Here is a 14,580-nt window from a genome sequence, read left to right as displayed (position 1 = left end):
TTTAATTAGTGAGTCCTGAGTGTAGTTTTAAGTAGAAAGCAGTGATGATCAGATACATTTGAAACCTGCAGATGTGGTCAAGAAACGGGCCCACTTTTAAATGTTGAAATTCCAAAATCTCGATTTTTAAAAAAAGTGCCCAAAACATCGAGATTTCGGAATCTTGACATTTAAAAGTGGGCTAAAAAAAAAACAAACATAAAGAAGAACAAACTGTTTGCAGGAGGGCAAGGCCCCCTGCACCCCCCACACCCCCTACTTAAATATACCAACTCCGACATCGTACTACAGTGAAGAGAACAGTAAGTGCAACAGGAGCATTACCGTTTTCCTCACTGTAGCGTGATCTAGGAGTTGGGATATTTAAGTAGGGGGGTGCACCTGCAAACAACTTATTTCAAGTCTCTCTTTTTTATTAACCCACTTTTAAATGTCGAGATTCTGGAATCTCGATGTTTTGGGTACTTTTTTTAAAATTCGAGATTTCGGAATTTCGACATTTAAAAGTGGAACCCAAGAAACACATCTTATTTACTTTATGTGAAAGGTTACTGGATAATTGGCATCAAGTTGTGGTCTGAGATGGGTATAGTGAATCAAGCTTGCTTTCTGCCAGAATTATATGTGGTTGTCAGTGGTGAAGATTGTTCCTGTTAACTCATTATAGCCTACTGATGCCTCCAATTGCTTCTGCAGTACATCCTTCCGACACCTCTAGGCATCATTATAATGTTTTCATATTTGCTTTAATAATTTCAAAACCAAAGAGTTCATCATAAAGCTTACATGATGGGCAACAGATCCTCACTGCAAAAGAGATATTAACTGTTGTTCATATATCATTTATTTATTTTGTCATAATTTTCATAGTTTTCTAAATTTCTCAACAGCCAAGTAACACAGAGAGAACTGCACAGCCTCATATGAAAGCTCAGAGATGGACAAACAAAATGCTGCTGAAAATATGCAAATAGCTTGGCTGATAACTGAGATATTAAGTTTTTTACACTATGGTTTAAAACTATTATTTGTGTTTATTATGACTTATAAAATCTTGTTTAAGAACTAGAAACTACCACATACTGCTACTGTAAAGCTAGATAGGTATAGATATCGATAGATAGATAGATATCTACATACACATACATTATTTAAACCCATCAGAATCTGTGCACATATGTAATTAAACTTTGCATACATCATATGACATCAATATAAAAATTGGTGCAATACATAAAGCACTATATTTTGGTAAAACTCTATGATTATCGAGAAGTTTTAATTTAGAATCATTGCATATAACAAGACAAACATGAATCTGACCTAACATGACCCTTCTGTTTTATACTATACTATACTATACTATACTATACTATACTATACTATACTTTTCTATAATGCTGTCAAAGGAAATGGCATTAGAATATGAATTGTACTGGATTGGCAGGATTTTTTGGCATTTCTTTTTATTCATTATGCATTTGAGAGCATGGATCCACATGGAACTAACACAAAGTTTAGATAAGGTGAATGCAGACTAGCATTATACACTTTGTACATGATCACATACTGTCATGTCAGAAGCCTTATTAGACTGGGCCAGTGCTTTAACAATACACAGGTATTTCAAAACAAACCATACATGGAAGATTATTTTATAAAATTATTAAGAAATGTAACAAATCACACTGATAGACTGCATAATACCAGCCATCATGTTACAGTATCCATATTAAATTAGCAAGTCATTTCAAATAAAGTCAAGACTTAAGATGATGTTTTAAACATGCACATGGTATTAGGATACCCATTGCTGGTAAGACAAGTACATGAAAGTCAAATACCACTGTCAGTTAATAGATGAACCACTGGAATGGCCTAAGTTAAAAAAAGTAATAGTAATAATGATGATGATGGTGATTTTCTGTGGTAGTTGCAGCCACCCTGAAACCCCTTCAAGAAACTGTGGCTGGGATCCAGAAACATTGGTAGTATTGCAGTAAGCAATTTTACACAGTGAGTAGCCACTTGTAGGGTATGTGAAATTGGGAGACATACTTACCACAAGTGCTTCCTGCTGAACAACAGAGCTGGCTGTGGTATATGCTAATGGCCATATAAGTAGATGGCAATGAGCAATGTTATTACAATCATCAGCACTATTTATGCAAATCAAAGAAGTCAAGATGGCAGAGTGAATCAGAAACACATGAAGAGAGTGGCATACCGCTCTAGAACTAGTAGTAATGACTGAAGCTAAATCATCGCCTACAAGTTAATGAACTACAAAAGTATGTTAAAGGATGATGCAGTATAAGTTAATGTGTACATGCAAGAAGCTCATATTGTCACTATGTGCCATGTTAGGGTATGCTGTTGTTCTCAAAAGTGCCATGTCATTTGACTGCGCTTAACATTTCATGAACTGTATGCCACCAACATTGTGGGCTACCACCATATGGATAATGCGCAACCATTCATGCCCAAGTGTTTTATATCTCCACAAAAACCTATGGGATCAAACCATGCAGGAACTGGAGGACATGTGTTAGCCTCATCTGCAGGCCCATGGGAGTCATGGATTACCTGTCTCAGTGGACATCAATATATTAATCATAGGGACCTTTCAGAGATGAATGAGGACACAAAGGAGAGGATATGGCAGACATCTGCCTTGGGAGCACTTCATCAGTTTCTCAATGACATGCTACAGTACTGGGGGAGCATATGTATTTTTTCATATCACAGAGAAAATGGCAACATCATATGAGGCTTCTATGATATAGTCTATTTCTCCTGAGGTACTAGGGGCCACAGACTACACCCACTTTGAAATAAAGGCCCCACATGAGGAACTAGGAAGAAGATGCATGAACCAGAAAGGGTATCACTTCATTAACTGACAGCTGGTATGTAATGCACAAGGTAATTTAATGCATCAGCACATCACTTAGGCAGTTACTATAACACACACATATGACATACATGTAATCTGTACAATGGTTTGTGAGTAGTGACTTCCCACAGGAGCATCTTATTGGTGATGACAGATATACCCCGGAACCCTGGCTGATGACATCTAACAGAAATCCACAGAATAAAACAGATGAAGGATACAACTACACACAATCACAATCCAGGGTCATTGTGGAATCTGTGTTCAAGCTGCTGAAGGCATGCTTTTACTGTCTGAATGCATATGTGGTGCCCTGTAGCATGACCCAGTCACGTGTTGACAGTTACAGTAGAGGGAGGCATTTGCATGAAGAGAAGCCCCAAGCATACCAGGTAGTGAAGGCTGAGCCAGATGAGTCAGTGGAGGAGCCATTAGCAGGAGATGAGCATGCGACATGAAGACAGTAGCAGTAAACTGTGGCACTAGCAAATAGACAGCATCTTGCACAAAGTATAGCATTTACACAACAGCAAAAGTGATGCATACAATTCCAATCCCAGACTGCATTAACTCATGCATAGGCTAGCCACATTATGCATGATGGTCACGATTCATGGAGGTAGCAGTGAAAGTGCTTTGTGGATGGCACCTAATGCACAGCATGAGATGACATGGCATATGCTAGTATGTGATTCATAGGTTCATAGGTTCATAGGTTCATACTAGGCTATCTGCCCGAGGGCATTTACAAGCCTAGCCCATCGTTTTGTGGCTTACGCCACCCCTTTAGTATGGGGAACTATACCCATTATTTTGCTGTGCCTCTGTCGAGCAGTGACACTGAGGTAATCCCTGGGGTATATCTGCGATCTCCCATCCATTGGTCAAGATTTCTCTTGAACAAGGCCAGCGAGGTGCTCTGCCTCACATGTACCGGGATTTTGTTCCACAGCATAGGGAGTCTTTGGGTGATGAATCTATCCCTCCAGCACGTCCTATTAATAGCCGTGTCGAGGTTTAAGTCTCCGCCCTTGTGGCTCTGATGGATCTAGATTTTTGAGGTGAAGCATATTCATCAAATCTGGGTTTGACATGGCCTTGTATGTTAGGCAAAGGTCACCTCTGAGCAAGCGGTGGCGACTGAATAGAGCTGGAGTTCTTTCAGTCGGGCAGCATAGGACAGATTTTTGAGACTCTTTATCCTTTTGGTGAGGAACTTTTGTGGCCTCTCCAGCTGCTGCAAGTGTCGGGTCAGATACATTCGAATGGGGCATTGTACTCAATCATTGGTCTGATGAGTGATGAGTAAAGGGAGACTATGACCTCCCTTGATCTAGATGAGAATCCCTTCATGATAAGGTGGGCAATGTAGAAGGTCTTCCTAAGTACTTTAGCTACATGGGTGTCGAATGACAGACTACTATCAACCTGGATCCCCAGGTCCCTGATAACTTCTTCTGTGCTCAGTGGATTGCCACCTATTTGGTAGCTAGGGGTAACCTTGTTTTTCCCGAAGGGTATGACTATGCATTTTTTGGCATTTAACTTTAGGCCGTGGCTCTGGCATCAGTTATCCGTTTCTGTGAGACCCTTCTGAAGGATATCTGTGTCAGATGTGTTTTCTACTATGGCCCAGTTTGCAGTCATCTGCAAACTTTGTCAGCCATAACCCTCCTGTGTTTGCTTGTACTTCGGAAAAGTAGATGCCAAACAAGAGTGGGCCCAGGACTGAGCCCTGTGGGACACCACTTGTGACAGGCTTTGAGTCTGACATGGCGCCAGCAACTCTGACCCTGTGGGTTCTGTCACTCAGCCAGTTTGCAACCCATCTTGTGATGTATGGGTTAACATTTAAGCTGATGAGTTTTTCAATGATACCCGAGTGGGGTATTGTATCGAAGGCCTTAGCCAGATCGAGGTAGGCTGTATGGACTGCCTTTCCCTCATCAATGGCTTTGGTGACTGTTTCAAAAGTCAACCAAGTTTAAAAGGCATGATCTGCCTTTGACAAAGCCAAACTGGGTTGGATCCAAAGTCTGCAAATTCCCTATGTCTTTATTTATGAGGTCCATTATGATCCTCTCCATGGCTTTGCAGATAAGGCTTGTCAAGCTAATGGGCGGTAATTTCCAGGGTCGGTGGAGGCACCGCCTTTGTGAAGTGGGACCACAGTTGCAGTGCGCCACTCCTGGGTGCGTATCCAGAGGTAAGACTTTGATTAAACAGCTGTCCTAGCTGTGGGTTTAATTCCTCATTGAGTTCGTGGAGCACACAGCCGGGGACACCATCAGGTCCCATGGATGCTGTGTTTTTTGCTTTGGAGAGAGCAGTTCTCACTTGGGCTGGAGATGTTTGGGGGCTGCAATCGTTTGGTATAGATATCTCTCCTTTTGGGGAGGGAAGAAGTTTGCACTGAACCTGTCAGCCAGTATGTTGGCAATGTCTGTAGGATCAGTAATCTTCACATAATTTTGAACTAGTTCTGAGCATATCTAGGAGTTTCCTCCCAGGTTTCTAACATAGCTAAAGAAGGCCTTATGATTGTCTTTTGAGTCTTTAGCTATTTTTCTCTCAAAATTTGCTTTGGATGATTTTATGAGAGCTCTTAGTTTTTTACTTATAGTGATCAAGGGTGTCTTACCTTTTAAGGATTTTGCTCTATCTTGTAGTAGCTTCCTCCTTTTGTTGTAGAGTTTGTTTATGGCTGGGGTCCACCAGACTGGACGCTTGCCTTTGGTACAAAGAGTCTTTGTTTTGCTTGGGATTGCCTTATCCATGCAGTCCTGCAGATGCTGGTAGAAGGCATTTGTAAGTGATTCAGCGGCTTGAGTACTGTTTTCCGCCGGCTCGGGGGCCTTAAAGGAGACCACACTAGTCCTTAGAAGTGTGAAGTCGGCTTTTGAGAAGTTCTTTACTGTGGTCTTTTTTATTTCAGGTGGGGGTGGGATGAGGACCTCCAGCGAGATTAGTTTGTGATCTGATCTCACCAGTGAGGGGTATACTTCCGGTGTTGAACATTGTGCTCCCATGTTCGTGATGATGAGATCAAGTATGTTATCTCCTCTTGTGGGGATGGTGACTAGTTGTTCCATGGCATTTGAGTTTATGAATTCCAGGAACTTTTGGGCTAGGGTGTTTGGGCTTGAGTAGTGTTCCCAGTCTATATTAGGGTAATTGAAGTCACCTAGTATGATGGTGTTTGGTGATACATTTATCCCCTCTAGTGTTTTCAGGAAGGCCATGTGAGGTTCCTGAGTTTGTGAGGGTGGCCTGTAACATGCTACAATTTGCAGAGCAGTCTTGCCTATGGTTAATTGCACCTGGATGGTCTCCGATGCATCGTGCGTTGCCACCAGTTTTGAGGTGTGGGTGTCCTTGATGAATATGGATACCCCCCCTCCTTTCTTGGTATTGTCCGGATTTTGGGGCCGGAACACATGATATGAGGTAAAACCTGATAGTGCTGGGGGATTCAGTATATCAAAACCTTTACAGATATGGGGTGTGCACCTCTGGAGGTCATACTGCACACCCTGCATAAACCTTACTAACTCTGAAATGGCTGTGGTGGTAATAGTAAGTGCCTCCATGATGTCTCTGAACATACATTGGGTCATAACCATTGACATAGCTACTTCAGTAGGAGGGAGATAACCACAGTGGCACTAACATGGCAGTCATGAATGTTCCAGATAACCCATAAGCACATTGCTTTATCCCTTGCTTGTATCCCATGCAGGTGGTATGTCTGAAACCCATGCATGTCTATCAGCATGGCTTATACAATGTCAAGTCCATCATGTCCATAACTCTACTGACAACATTTCCACAGGATGAGGCTCACGGCTTTCCCTTTGCACTTAAAATTAGTCAAATTTGGGGATCTAGCAGGTAGTTATGCAAATGCTGACTCAAGAAATTATCATCTCTGAATCATTTAATTTGTGCATTGCACTTACTGCCAAAACTTTGCATTCACTTCTACATGGCATAGTGCTTACACCTAGGTACTTATGCACAGTACTGCACAGGATTGCACATGCACAGTTTACCCTAATGTTCTGGAGGCAATATGCAATTCCACATCGTACCTAATGGCAATATGAAGTCTCTGTACTGTATGCTCTGCTCATAGCTTGTAAGCCATGGCTCAACTCACAGACAGAGCTGTCATTTTTCACACCTTATAGTCCTATGCACACATTTGGGCATGTGGTACAAATATTTGGCAGAGTTGCCCCAGGTCATACAGCTGAGTTTTCTCACAATGCACAGCAGTTGGAGAACTGGACTAAGGGTATGACCACAAAATTCCAGCCATATTTCTCAGCTATTTCTGTGACACCAACAATGGCTGCTGAAGGTGAGGGTAATGCGCCTGGCAGGACTCAGTGGTGGTGCACAGAGAGGTACAAGGACCCCCAATATAAAGTAGACACACTCAATGCTTTGGCAATAGCCATTATGACATGTACAGTAGGAATTCTGTGCTTAGGGGAGCAATGTCCCCACTATTATAATGACCTCAAATTATGCCATCCCAAGCTCCTTGGCAGGTATGATGTTGAGGCTACAGCTGCCACACCAGACATGTACTGTAAATAAATGTTGACTCGTACACATGCATATCACTGTGTGCTATCCACAGATCATGCTCATCTCTGCCATGATGTTTGCTAATATAATTTTATGGTATTGGGAGATGAAATACATACTATTTGGTATTTTATCTCAGATTTTTGGATGATATTTTGATTTTCTAACAGAGTGACAGTAAAATGCTCTAACAGTATATGAATCAGACTGTTGATTTGGTGAAATTTACTTTGAATTATAGTTTTGATAGTATTAACTATTGGAGATTACATTAAGTAAACATTATATTGAAAAGAGATACAAGTCTAATATATACCAGAAACTAACCTTTTCAAATATTTTTTTTTTGCAATATTCTAGTACACATGTAAGGGGTCAGTTTCTGAGATTACCTAGATTGGTTTCCAAAAGATGTTATATTTTTGGATGAGGGCCCAAAGCGTACAGATATGCTGTTAGAAGGGGCCTATCCCATTAAATTAGTGGACAAGATGCAGGAAGCTGTTAGAGCATCTCATAAGGAAATGGTTTACCCCATTCTAAAGTTTAACAAGAATGAGGAGTATGAAAAATGGATAGAAACTAAATGTTTTACATCGGCAGTTGTAGTATATTTCAGTATTTAGAGTAATGAAATAAAAAATATCATGAGTAAAAACTGGAAACCAGTGTTTGGTGCCTATGGGCTGAATGAGAAATTGGGTGCTGCTTTAAAATGTATTTATAGAATGTAAAGACAATTGTTGAAAATTCAACTGCTGAGCAGGGTAACAGTTCCAGAAAGCAATATAGGATAAGCAAATGCAGATCTTGTTCTCAAAGTAGTTTTGTTCATGATTCAGCTAGTGTATTGGTTGTATCCTACCCCAGGCTGGTAAGGGGCTATGGTAAATTTAATTGCAATGCCTTTTGAGTGGCTTACACTGCCCTTTGTCTATCCTGCACTTCATGAGTGTCCCCTATAAACTAGGATTTATGAGACTATTCATGCTTTTTTTAAAGTGGACATGACAATTGCTCTGTACCTACATGCAACGCAATGTGTTACTTAAAAATGATATATTATATACTGAAAAGGTTCCCTAGACAATAAGGGAGTGTTGGGAGGTGATAAGAGTTATGCTGCCATATATTATTAAATGCCACACAACCCCTGGGATTGAATGTTATGCTCATTATAAATAATGTGTTAACATTAAGAGGTGCTAAAATTTAATAATGTAAATAAAGATTCTTGTACAATGTTTTGAAAGTTATTTTAAATGTTTTATTAATGTTATGAATACCATTTTATTGTATATTACAAAATTTCTAATGTTCTCATATTGAAGTTTTTGTAGTCTAATGTTTCTTTAAGGACAGTATTATATATAGGTTTTATAACTGGTGAAGTACTGAACATGTGTCCAAATGAAAGTTTTTAAAAAATTATAATTGCATTAATCTTTTAGTACTGGTGAAGTTTGTGATCATAGGTGAATGAAAGCACATAACTTTAGGAAATAAAATTGTCCTGATTGTGACGTGTGTACTGAAGACTGCAATCAGTTAAAAATGCCATTGAAGTTCCAGACTTTTTGTTCTTCAGAAAATGTGTTGCTCCAAAGCACGTTGTTCTATTAAGTAAGCAAATTAAGGTGACATATAAAACATGCCCTCTCTACCATAGAATATGGCTAATAGCTACTCTTTGCCCAATTTTTTGACATTGTAAGATTAATGTCATTTGTATGAAGAAACTTGGAATACTTAATGAATGTTTACTATGGAACAAAGCTGAAACAGAATACAGGGCCATCATTTTTATTACAATCAGGTATCTGAAATGCACACAGAAGTCACTATAATTGATGGGTGGGGGCTGTCTTTTGAAAGTAATTGACCATGTTGTTGTCTGTTCAGTTTAAATAGTCACTATCTGGCTTTGTAGGACTAGTTTGCATTTATGGCATTAATATAATTTGTGTGAAGTAATATGTAACTACTGTTTGCATGGAACAAAGATGAAATACCATACATGGCCATCATTTTTATCACAATTATATGAAGTATACACAAAAGTAACCATTACTGCTGAGTGGGTTTGAGTGTTGTCTGTTGCAAATAACTGACCCTCTTTATTGTTTGCTCAGTTTAAACACTCATATTTGGTTTTGCATGAGTAGTATGCATTTGTTTGAAGTAAGATGGGCTACTTTAGAATAATTATTGTTTGTTTGTGTTAAACTTGAAGTACATTACCTTGACTGTTATTGTTTATTTATTGTTCATTTATGTTTACCATAGTCAAATATCTGAGGTGTACACAGTCAGTAAAGTGGCTGTAACTGATTGATACAGAGGCTGTCTATAGATCAAGTGACTCTTCTTTGCATTGTTTTATCAGTGCTAAATAACAGTCACTAATCTGGTGTGGCAGAAGAATTATCACACACTGCACTGGATTTGTTGAAATAAGTGTAGGACTAGTATTGCTATGTCTTATGTTTATATGTGTGTGTGGGGAGAATGGTTGCAGTGCATTTAGGAGCAAAATGTTAGCCATCATTTTTTTTTCACTTTCCATCACAAACATCAGCACTACACCCAATAAGTAGCTATCTTTGGTTGTCTGGCAGGAGCAAGATGTGTGTGAAAGTAACTACTTATTGATAAAGCTGTGCAATGAGTAACCTTTCCATTTCACACTGCTAGGCACCGATTGAGCTCTTGGTTGTAGATTTTTTCTGTGTGGACTCTGCATGACCTGCATTCTCTACCTGGATTTATCTACTTATTTTGGTTTCCTCCACCAGCCTCAAAAATATGTTGTAGGAGAATTGATGCTCTTCTAGTTTGCCTATAGTTAAGTGCATAACATGTATGTTTGTGTTTCTGCATTTTGTAATATACCTAGCTTGTCATGGGTAGTATCAATATGTGTATGAAAAATCATTGTGTGCGTGTGAGTGTGAGGGGTGCATGCATTTTATGTAACTCTTCTGAGTAGCATTAAAACACAGGTAAGAAGTCATCTTTCATAAATGGGCATACAATGTATCACAGAACATCCAGACCCCTCAGAGCTTCTAGCCTCCCCAACCCCCAGGCTGTATAAGTGGATTTTGACAAAAGCTTAGTAGTGGCCTCTGTCCTGAAGCCCACCTAGTTTAAAGCCAGCCCTGTTCAGAGGTGTACACACAAGCTTGCTGTGGCTTGTGTGGGGCACAGGGGCCATTGTTATTATTTCTTACATTTTTTTTCCAAAGTTGAGAGAAGTACAGAGGTCACTATAGCTTGTCTTGATGCTGGAGACATTTTGGTCATTATTCCTTTAACTTTCCACACAAAGCTCAGAGGTATGTACATAAGGTCACTATAGTTTGTATAGAAGCAGTGTACTTTCTGGGTGTAACAAGTCGGAAAACTATTGTGATTATTTTATTTTCACTTTCCTCACAATCAACCATCAGTTACATATAGGTGTCTATCTATTGGAAGAAGGTGAGGAGCAAGTTATTTATGTATATCTAGCAGCAACAGGTTGACAACAGAGGGATACACAGGTGATGGCAGTCTTATGGGGGTAGGGGTGAGAACACATGCTGTATCTAGGTGTGATGGCAGCAACTTGAAATATGTGATTGTAGCCATTTCTAACTTCAGTTTTACCCCAATCTAAAACCAGAAAGATACAGATAAGGTGACTAGCTGTTTTTCATTTTATTTGTGAAGGGTTAGGGAGGCATTTACTAGTTCCACTTATGACTTATGTATCCTCACAAACATTTGTCTACTTGTTTTTTTATGAACTGCTATTTTGAGTGTTTTATAAGCAGTGAACCTTAAATACAACATATTTCTTCCTTGAAATAAAAAAAAGACTGAATTTCTTTTCTTACTTGCCTTTTTTGCTCAGGCCATCATTGAATCAAAAGATTGGAAAAAAAGCTCTAAAACATATATTGCAGCATCTAAAACTCCATGGCATCTGGGGCCTAGCAGTCCACACACCCCAATTTAATTCATCTATATTCTCTAAAGTTTTATTATTTAATTATTTATTTATTTATTTAACATTTGTTGACTGGGATCGTCCAACTGAGATTGCACCCTTTTTCAGCAGAAGCCTGGGGAGAAAAGCTTCACCACACAAAATATACAATAGAATATTCGCAGTACAAATTAAGCAAGAAAACATCCACAATACAGGTTAAACTAGTAAAAAGAAAGTAACATACAAGTAGATAATACGCAATACAGATTATGTTAAAAATATATAAAATCATAAAAATGCTAATATAAAAATAAGGATACGTATATAATCAAAGCTGTACAAGTAAGGAAAGGTTTAGGAAAAGAGGCCATTCAAATAGGAGGTGAGCATAGAGGAGGTAGGTAAGAACAGAGTTAGAACAGAAGGAGAATTAAAGGTAAATATCAGGAAAGGTAGTTATAGCAGTTAGTTTGGTGAGTAACATTGGGAGGGGAAATAAGAGTAGGAGGTTGAAAAATGAAGAGGTCATAGTGGTAGATGTCTGGGAGCAATGAGATTAGGAGGGGAAAGGAGAGAAGTAGTTGATAGCGGAAACAGGAAAGAGAAGGATTTCAAGTGGGATTATTTTACACTGAAATATTGCTCAGTTGTGTTGGAAGGATGCAGGAAAAAAACAAAGCTGATGAGTAAGAGTGAATTTCTTAATTAACTTACTCAAGCCTAAAAGGCTTTTTTGTATACTTCCAGTTCACACCCATACCGCCTTATGGAGTCCAGAACTTTTTGGGTCTGGCTTCTTTAACTAAGTGACTTACCAGCTAATAATAGGCATTATTAGAAAGGGCAAGGAGTAATTAACAAAACAACACTAAGACTGTTAGTATAGGATGTTCTGTAGTGGAGAAAGTAATCTTTGTTTGCTACTTTATTCATATTTTCAAATTTATATTCAAATTTTCATGACCAATATGTTGCATGTTATTGAGGTATATGGTGTGAAATACCAACATGGGATAAAGGATCATTTGCTATCAATGCTAAATTATACAACATATACTGGAAATACTGCTAGCTTTTTGCTAGTAATTATGAAATAAGTAATATTTGCATATGTACTTAATATTTCAAAAACTAAGTGATCGCATGGCATTAAGTGAAACCTTAGATGGTGTTAAAGAAAACTTTGCTTGATATTTGCACTGTATATTGCACATGTTGAGAGATATCCAATTTTTTGCTTATAATACAATTAAATGTATGTTTTCATATTTCTGTAACTATTTCAATAAACATGCACTTATAGAGAAATTTCTTGTTGTCATGTGAAAGTTTATGTCTGGTTAACAAAAATGTTCTAACAATATATGCCTAACGTGCAGTTTTCAAGATATGAAAAATTGTTTACGAAAGTTTACAATAAATATAGTTTTGGGTTTATATGCATTATAATGTATTACAGTATTTATGGAAAAGACTATGAAACCACCAGCTATTACCACTGTAAAGAACAAGGAGTAATTAACAAAACAACACTAAGACTGTTAGTATAGGATGTTCTGCAGTGGAGAAAGTAATCTTTGTTTGCTACTTTATTCATATTTTCAAATTTATGTTCAAATTTTCATAACCAATAGACCTACATGTTATTGAGGTATATGGTGTGAAACACCAACATGGGATAAAGGATCATTTGCTATCAATGCTGAATTATACAACATATACTGGAAATATTGCTAGCTTTTTGCTAGTTTGTTTGTATCTTTCAGCTTTTCCCGGTTAGGGGTCGCCACAGCGGAACTCCGGTCTGCTAATGATTGGTAGTTGATTTTTACATGCCGAGTTACCAGCCCTGACACACAACCTTCAACGAAGGTATGCCCATTCACGCATGTCTCCATGCAGAAGACGCTCTAGCTGAGAATCGAACTGGACAGCGTCTTACTGTGAGGCGACAATGCTACTTTTTGCTAGTAATTATGAAATAATTAATATTTTCATATGTACTTAACATTTCAAAAACTAAGTGATTGCATGACATTAAGTGAAACCTTAGATGGTGTTAAAGAAAACTATGCTTGATATTTGCACTGTATATTGCACATGTTGAGAGATATCCAATTTTTTGCTTATAATACAATTAAATGTATGTTTTCATATTTCTGTAACTATCTCAATAAACATGCACTTATAGAGAAATTTCTTGTTGTCATGTGAAAGCTTATGTCCGGTTAACAAAAATGTTCTAACAATATATGTCTAGGTTGTGCAGTTTTCAAGATATGAAAAATTGTTTACGAAAGTTTACAATAAATATAGTTTTGGGTTTATATGGATTATAATGTATTACAGTATTTATGGAAAAGACTATGAAATCACCAGCTATTACCACTGTAAAGAACACTTCTTACTGATAACATTGCTATTTATACAGTTTTAATAGCTTTTATAGTTCACAAAATATTTGCATTTGTTTATTTTATTTTATTTATTTATTTTACATTTGTTGACCAGGATAGTCCGACTGGATACATGTCCCTTTTTAGCGGAGGCCCTGGGAGAAAAGCTCCAAGATAATAATACACATCGAACATTTAGTAAATGCTAGTTTCAAGCAGATTACAGTCATAAGCAATACTAACATTTAGCAAGTATAGTACTTATTTCAAAACACTTTACAAAACATAACATTATTTTCAAAGTTAAACATTATCTAATTAATTATTAATTATTATAATTATTATATTAAAAGTTAAAATTATACATTTATCTTATTCTTTTTAAGTTTATTTTTCAGAAAATGCTCTGGAATACAAGATGTATGCAGACTTTTCATACCATATAGGTGTTAATGAGTTAATTATGATTTTTTTAGGCCATCAGTGGATGGAAAGGCTGTTTTAAAAGAACTCCAAGAAACATATACAAAACCTATACCTCAGAGCATCTAGAACCACCACAGATTTTAGTGGCCTGATGACTCCAAGAACCAAGGCCTAATTCAATTATTCCCTCTATGATAGTGGAACCAAGGACGCACCTGGTGATATGCATGGGGGAGGAGCAGAGGCAGTGTTTGTGGGTGATCATGGAGCCTTTTGCCTTCAGAGAGTAA

This window comes from Protopterus annectens, chromosome 13.part0, assembly GCF_019279795.1.
Source record: "Protopterus annectens isolate FY-2018-M chromosome 13.part0, PAN1.0, whole genome shotgun sequence".
In the NCBI taxonomy this organism is placed as follows: Eukaryota; Metazoa; Chordata; order Ceratodontiformes; family Protopteridae; genus Protopterus; species Protopterus annectens.
Note: the sequence above shows the minus strand (reverse complement) of the source record.